Source organism: Zonotrichia leucophrys, unplaced genomic scaffold (genome assembly GCF_028769735.1).
Source record: "Zonotrichia leucophrys gambelii isolate GWCS_2022_RI unplaced genomic scaffold, RI_Zleu_2.0 Scaffold_682_27219, whole genome shotgun sequence".
In the NCBI taxonomy this organism is placed as follows: domain Eukaryota; kingdom Metazoa; phylum Chordata; class Aves; order Passeriformes; family Passerellidae; genus Zonotrichia; species Zonotrichia leucophrys.
In genome coordinates, this window is record NW_026992887.1 from 18,643 (window position 1) to 25,425 (window position 6,783).

At 62.3% G+C, this 6,783-nt stretch overlaps 1 long non-coding RNA gene across 1 annotated transcript; it reads left to right on the forward strand.

Moving 5' to 3' along the window:
• Positions 1-3,428: 3,428 nt before the first annotated feature.
• On the forward strand, positions 3,429-4,655 carry LOC135441919 (uncharacterized). The gene is made up of 3 exons (XR_010438582.1): positions 3,429-3,580; positions 3,843-3,899; positions 4,220-4,655. It is a non-coding gene; the product is annotated as an uncharacterized LOC135441919 (long non-coding RNA).
• Positions 4,656-6,783: the final 2,128 nt, after the last annotated feature.

Genomic DNA, 6,783 nt, shown 5'->3' on the forward strand with positions numbered 1-6,783 from the left:
GGAGGTTGCTGCGTCTTCGGCGCAGAAACACCAGCGCCACAGCAACCCAGGCCACGGCCGAGCTGCGGGCAGAGCCTGATGTCAGCTCAGCCTCCCCTCAGCGTGCAGCAGACTCTGTCAGCGCAATGGCTGAGAGCAGGCCAGAGGCTGTCACGGCCCTGAGTGAGGACGCAAGGACGCAAAGCACGTGGGCACTCTCCAAGACCAACACCAGGCCCACTTGCAACGCGGTTCCTGCTCCCAGGAGGATTTCTTTTCCCACTCAGGATTTCTTTTCTTCCCAGCAGCAGGTAAGCAGCCTGGGGCCAGGGCTGAAGGCCTCCCAGGATCGTGTGGCCCCTCAAGCCACGTCTGCTGAGCCCCCCCAGCCATTGAGGCTAGCAGAGTGGGGTGGGAAGGCAAGCACTTCTTGGGGGAAGCTGGGCAAGTTGCTCCCTTGCACAGCACTCCAGACATTCCCCACGCCTCCTCTAGGTGCCAGCCATGGTGAGGGACATTCACCAGACACTTATGTCCCGTCTCACTGTGGACGCTGGGCTGCGATGGGCCACTGTGAGCCTGGCCCAAGAGCACCCTGCTAATGTGGTGATGAGCCTCCTGCGCTGTGCCCCAACCTGTGACAGGTACAGAGCACAACTGCCTCGAGAGCTCGGTGCTCAGCAGCCCCTAGGGCCCCTCCCACTGTCCAGCCTGTCCAGTGGAGTCTGCCAGACAGGCGGACAGCTCCAGGACCCTGGGGCCCCTCTGCTGCCATGCTCCCCCACTGCCCCTCAGGGCACCGGGGCTCTGTTCCCCGGCCCCACGCAGCCGCACGGGGCACGGTCCTGACGCGCAGCTCTGGTCCCACAGGGCTGCTGCACTGATGTGGAGAACCATCGGCTCCTCGGGATCCGCAGTGCAGAGGGTGCTTCCAGCACTCCTGTCTGTGATGGAGGACAGGCCACTGTACAGCATGTTCTTCTACAGTGGGGATAACGAGGCCATCTTTGCCCTGGCTGTGAGTTTCTGGAACTGGCCTTTGCTCACCCTCCAGGTCACCTCTCCAGCAGCTCTCCATGCCCTCTCCCTGTCCTGCAGCTCCCTGTTCCCTCAGGCACTGGGCCAAAAGCTGAGCTAGGGGCAGGCTCAGGGGCAGCAGGCTGGCTGTTCCCACTGCATCTCCCCTCGAGCCCTGCAACATGGACACCAGGGCACTGACTGCTGCCTCGGGGCGCTTTCTCCTTTGCAGGCAACTGTGGTGCTGTGGAAGACTGTCCACATGCCCGAGTGGCACGAGGCACTAGTCCCTTATTCCGCCCGCCTGCTTGTGGCTCTGCTCTTCCAAGTTTTTGACACCACAGAGCAGATGCCAGAAGAAGCTGAGCGCTTCTGGAGAGCTTGCCGGGAGGAACACCGCCTTCCCACGAAGCCCAACAGGTCTCAGTCGCCCTGTCCTTCCCATGCCCTTGTGGCCAGGGCCAGTGCTCCCAGTGTGACCTGCCCTTTGCTCTGTACACAGGTTTGCAGCACAGGCCGTGAAAGCTCTGCTCTGCCTCCTGGACTTTCAGAAGCACCTGGTGGCTCTGGAGCGCAAGCGGGTCTGGGACACCCTGCTCTGTGCTGACACCCGGCACTATGCAGTCGGTCTGCTGGCCAGGTGACACCCCCTTCCCCCCGCGCTGCCAGCGTTTGTGCCCTGAGCCCAGAGTGCCCCACGCAGTCCCCGTGCTTGTGGGAAGAGAGGGCCTTCTCACCGAGGGGCGACCAAGTAGACTGGAATAGGCTGGGAAAGGAGGGTGCCCAGGAGCAGCTGCCTCCCAAAGCAACCACGCCCCCTTGCAGGCCGCTGGAGAAATATCACACCTCTGGGAGCCAGTCCTGGCAGAGGTTTGCCTCCCTGGCTCAGGGCTTTGCTGCCTTTTTCCCCCTGCCAGGGAGATGCGCCGTAGCTCGACCGGCTTGTGTTCCCACATCGCCTTGCACCTGCTCAACCTGCTCATTGGGAAGCAGCTCTGCTGGGATCTGCCTGCCCTGGCCTTCTTTGTGGAGGTGAGCCTGATGGCCAGCGCTGCCTGGCTGAGCTGCCTGCCAGCTCTCTGCCCTCTCGCAGCTGCAGCTGCCTGGGACGCTGCCCGTGCCTGCTGCTGCTGCCTGGGCCCGGCCCTGTGCGCTTCTGGGCTCCTGCCGGCCGGCTCCCCTGGCACTGCCCTGTGCCTTTCAGGTCCTCGAGTGTCTGGACTTGACCAAGCACGGTCCCAGTGCGCTGTCGGTTGTGTCCAGGCACCTGCCGAGCGAGTGCAGGGACAGGCTGCGCCTGGAGCTCAGAGGCCTCGTGGTGCTCAGCAAGGAGCCCTCGCTGGTGAGAAGGGGCGGTGGCTGAAGCCACGCTGACAGCGCGAGGCTGGGCAACGCAGACCTTTGGCCTTGGCTGGCCTTTGGCAGCAGAGGCAGCTGCTCCCAGCTCTCCTGCCTCCCACTTCAGCTGCCCGAGTGCCCCAAGCAGCTGTTGGTGCTGTGGCTGTCCTCGGCTTCACAGCACGGCCTGCTCTTGCACACAGGGCGGAGGAATACGCGGCCTCTATCAACACCTGCTGGAGCAGCTGGCGGATCCTGACGCAGAGATGGTCGGCATGATCCTCTCTGTGCTCACACATATGCTCCAGGAGAAAGACCTCAAGATACCCAGCGTCACCGCCCTGAAGCTGGCTGAGCCACTCCTGCCACACTTTGAGAATGTAAGGCTCTGTGCCCCCAGCCACGGGCACTGGACGCTGCCCAGAAATGTTGTGCCTTGTGCACTTTTGTGCCTCTGCCCTGATGGGCCTGGAGGAGTTGGTGCTGAGGTCTTTTCCTTTCCTCCAGGACAACAGCCACGTGCAGCTGCTCTCCATTCAACTCTTCTGCAAAGTGATGGAGCTGGTAGTGGAAGAGGGGGAAGAGCCTCTCACGAGAATTGTTAGTCGGAGCCTGCTCCCTCTCTTCTTGCGCTGGCACGATGAGAACCAGAGTGTGGCAAAGGTCAGGTTTTGTGGGACGCTGCTGCATCCCTGGCTGCCTCCTGGCCTGGCAGCTGGCAGGCTCCAGCCTTCCCTGGCCTTGGCACAGGGATGCGGGTCCTGTGCCCTGGGCTCGGGTGCCACCTGCGGCTCTCTGCTTCTCTCCAGGCCTCTTTCCAAGCCCTGCTCTGTGCGGCCCGCTTCCAGAGGAGGAGGGACCTGGAGGAGCTGCTGACCAAGGAGCAGCGCATGAAGTTCGCCGAGCGCCTGGTAAGGACAGCCCGGGAGCCGCAGCCGCGGGCTGCAGAAGCCCCCTGCCCCCCGTGCTGGGGCTGGCAGCTGTGCCCCTGCCCGGCGCCACAGCCGGGCCCGCCAGCCTGTGCCCCACACGCCGCTCTCTGCCCTGGGCCGTGCGGGCCGGCTCGGCCGCTGCTGGGCGCAGGGAGCGCCGGGCCGAGGGGCAGAGCCCACGCCAAGCCTTCCCCGTCGGTGCTCCCTGCAGCTGCTGGAGGACCAGAGCCGAACGGCCGAGCACCTGCGCTGGGCCCTGCCCTTCCTGCAGAGCCCACAGAAGCGCCTGCGACAGGCGGCCGTCAGGTTGATTGGTGAGCCAGCAGCCCCGCGCCCCTCCCTGCCCCCGGCCCGGCTGCTGCCCCGGCTACAGCGGGAGCCGTGCCCGGGCCGCTGCAGCCCCGCCAGCCCTCGGCGCTGCCGCCGCCCTCCCGCAGCCGTGCCCTCGGGCGGCAGCGTGCGGCAGGGGCCCCGCAGGAGCCCTGGCGGGGCAGGAGGGCGTGCGGCCGCAGGGTTGCCAGCGCCCGTGTCGGGCATCCGTGCCGCCTGGCGCCGCCACGGGCTCTGTCTTGCCAGGGGTTGCCGGAGTGCTCACGATGGGGCAGAAGGAGGAGCTCCAGGTCCTCAGTCAGGGTGAGTGGGGGCAGCCGCGCGGCTGCCAGCAGGGGCCGCCGGGGGCAGCTGCAAATCCCGGCTGCGGAGCTGCAGTCCCTGCCCGAGCTGCCGAGGGCTCTGCTCCCTGTGCGAACGGACGAGGGGCGGTGGGGGCAGAGCCCGGAGAGCTTTCAGGCACACGTCGGGGAGCCGAGGCCAGCACCTCCCGGCCCAAGCCCTTGTCTCCGCCTCCCTTCTGGCCATAGAAGGAGCCGGCTGCGATGGCCCTGGCAGGAGTGTTTCCCTGGATTCGCGCAATCCGGCATCTACCCGTGGCTCTCTGTGCTTCTTTTCTCCAGTCCTTGAAGCCCTGAGGGAATTCGAGTGCCCCTCCTTCATCAACCAATTTATCCAGCGGAAGTTCGAGGCAAGAGCTGCCGAACTTCGTCTGCAGGATCGGAAGAACCCGAGTCCTTCGGCAACCCCGAGTTCCCAATGCAGATGAGACCACCTGCAGAGCACAGGGGACCAACTGGAACTCCAGGCACAGCTCTTGCTGGTTACAGCTGAGCCTGTGGGAAGCTCCGGGAGCTCCTGTCATCTCCCTCCCTGATGGCAGCTCCCTCCCTCCCTGCTTCCCTCCCTCTCTCCAGTCCCCAGGCCCTGCCCATCCCCTTTTTTGCCTCCCAGTTCACCCCTTTGCTTCGCCTTCCCTTAATAAACAGTTTGGCTTTGTCACTTTACCCACGTGTCCGTGGAGCTGAAGCGGCACAAATCCTGAGCCCGGGGACACGCGGGGCCCTGCTGCCGTTCTCTTCCCAGCTGTGTTCTGTGCACGGGCAGAGAGGAACAAGGGCAGCTCAGGCTGCAAAGGTCCCCGTGCTGCCGCTTCTGTTGCACAGCACCATGGAGTTGAAGGTCATGCTGAGCATGCAGAAGGGAACAAGGACCCTGGGTTGAAGAAGAGCTAGCTTGAGGATGCTCTGAAGGCAGCTGTGAGGGATTCCATAGCATGCATCTATGGAGGGCAGAGGAGCTTGCAATGCTGGAAGTTTTTCCCAGAGAGCTTCCTGAAAGCACAGCAATGCTCCATCCCTTCACAGGGACAGGAAGAGGGCAGAAGCAGAGACCGTCGTGGCTTAACAGTGAGCTTTGCGTGTGCCTAAAAGCAGCAGGGAGTGGCTGAGCCTCAGAGGTGTGACCGTCCCAGTGGCTGCAGCGCTGTCAGGCAGTGCCTGCAGGCTCAGTGTGGTTCTGGCAGCTCTGGTCTCCCCACAAGTGAGGAATGGCAGCCCTGCCTCAGGCCCAGTCAGAAACCCAACCAAGTGAGACCAGAGGGAGGAGACCCTTCCCACCTCTCTTGGGCAGGGCTGCAGAACAGCCACTGCATCTTCCTGCCCCTCTGTTTGGGGTGTGCTGAGCCCAGAGCCGGCCAGCTTGTGTCCTGTGGAGAGTTTTATTAATAGTTGGTTAGCTGAGAAAGGCCATGCTGACATAATGCCGCTGGTTAAGCTAAGAGAGGGAAGTCAGCAGTCAGCATGCTGAAAGAAGATGTCAGCAATTAGCAATCAGTGGCCTTGCTGCAACATGAGGAAAGGGAGATTAGTCCTGAATATCTCCTAAGAATATGTAGAAAGTATCAAAAGTAGGACCATAGGAATGTAAAAGTAGGTGTAGCTGCTGATATGTAACTAACCAATCCTGAGCTCAACTTTTGCAATATGTATGAAGTTCATTACGAACCGTATTTAACCCGCCGTACTGATCAATAAAATTGGGCCTGTGATGATCAATTGATGTCCTGGTCTCCTTCCTTCGACAGTGTCCTGCTGTCCCAGGAGCGTTCTGGGCGGGCAGGAGAAGTGCTGCGTGCGCGGCGGTGCGTCCTGGAAGGGGCTCACCAGAGCCTCCTGCGGGAGCAGGGCTCCGCTCCCGCAGAAGGACTCAGTGCCTTCCATTGCTCACAAAAAGTCTCCTGTTCTTGTGGCAGGAGCCCTTGAGATCAGAGTGCAGGACGTGCTGTCCTGTAGCCTGGTTTTGCTGCCCTGAGCGCAGGCGGGAGCTCAGGCACGTGCAGAGGCAGTGGGCAGCTCGTGTTTGGAGGGGCCAGGGGCTGCGCGCCCAAAGCGACGCGTGGAAAGAGATCGGGGCAAGGAAGATGAGCTCCAGCTGGAGTGCCTGCGCTGCAAGGAGCACAAGCAATTCAGCCTTGCCAGGGTTTCTTAAGGGTGGGTTGGTGTTCCCCAGGAAATGTACACATTTGTGGAAGTGCCCTTGGAAGAGAGGCGCTTGATTCCCAAGGAAACTGCTTCCCCAGGAGCCCCCAGTGAGGTAGGTGCAGCTGTCTCCCTTTGACTCCCTGTGTTTCCTTCAGTCCTTGAGGCCCCTTGCACTTGGCAGAGGGGCAGGGCAAGCATGTGAGGAGCAGCTTTGACATCTGCCTGGGCCTGCAGAGACCAAGCCAAGCACCTGCGGCAGGGTTTGTTGCCCATCTTTGAGCACAGGTCTGAGCCGGATCCTGTTTGTCCAGCCGAGTGCCACAAAGCTCTCTTGGGGAGCTGTGAATTCAAAGGCCTTGATGCACACATTGATGCCACCTCCCCTCTCTGGTGTGTTTTAACTCTTGGCAAGATGCGTTTGCCCCGTGCTTGCTGGAAGCTGCTCAGCTCCAGAGCCAGCAGCGAGCTGGGCTGTGCTGGCCGGGCACCGTGCAGAGTCCTTCCCTGAGCACTTGGCTGGGCTTGGTGTGTCCCGGGCTGTCTTAGACACTTGGGGAATGGAATCCTTCCAATCAGAGGCATTTTGGGCAGGGTGGGGGTGGCCCCAGAGCACTTGGCAGCGTTTCCAAGGGACCTTGCTGACACGACGCAGCACGGTGACCTTGGAACGGCATGGAACAGGACCCTTTGTGACACGTGGTGAC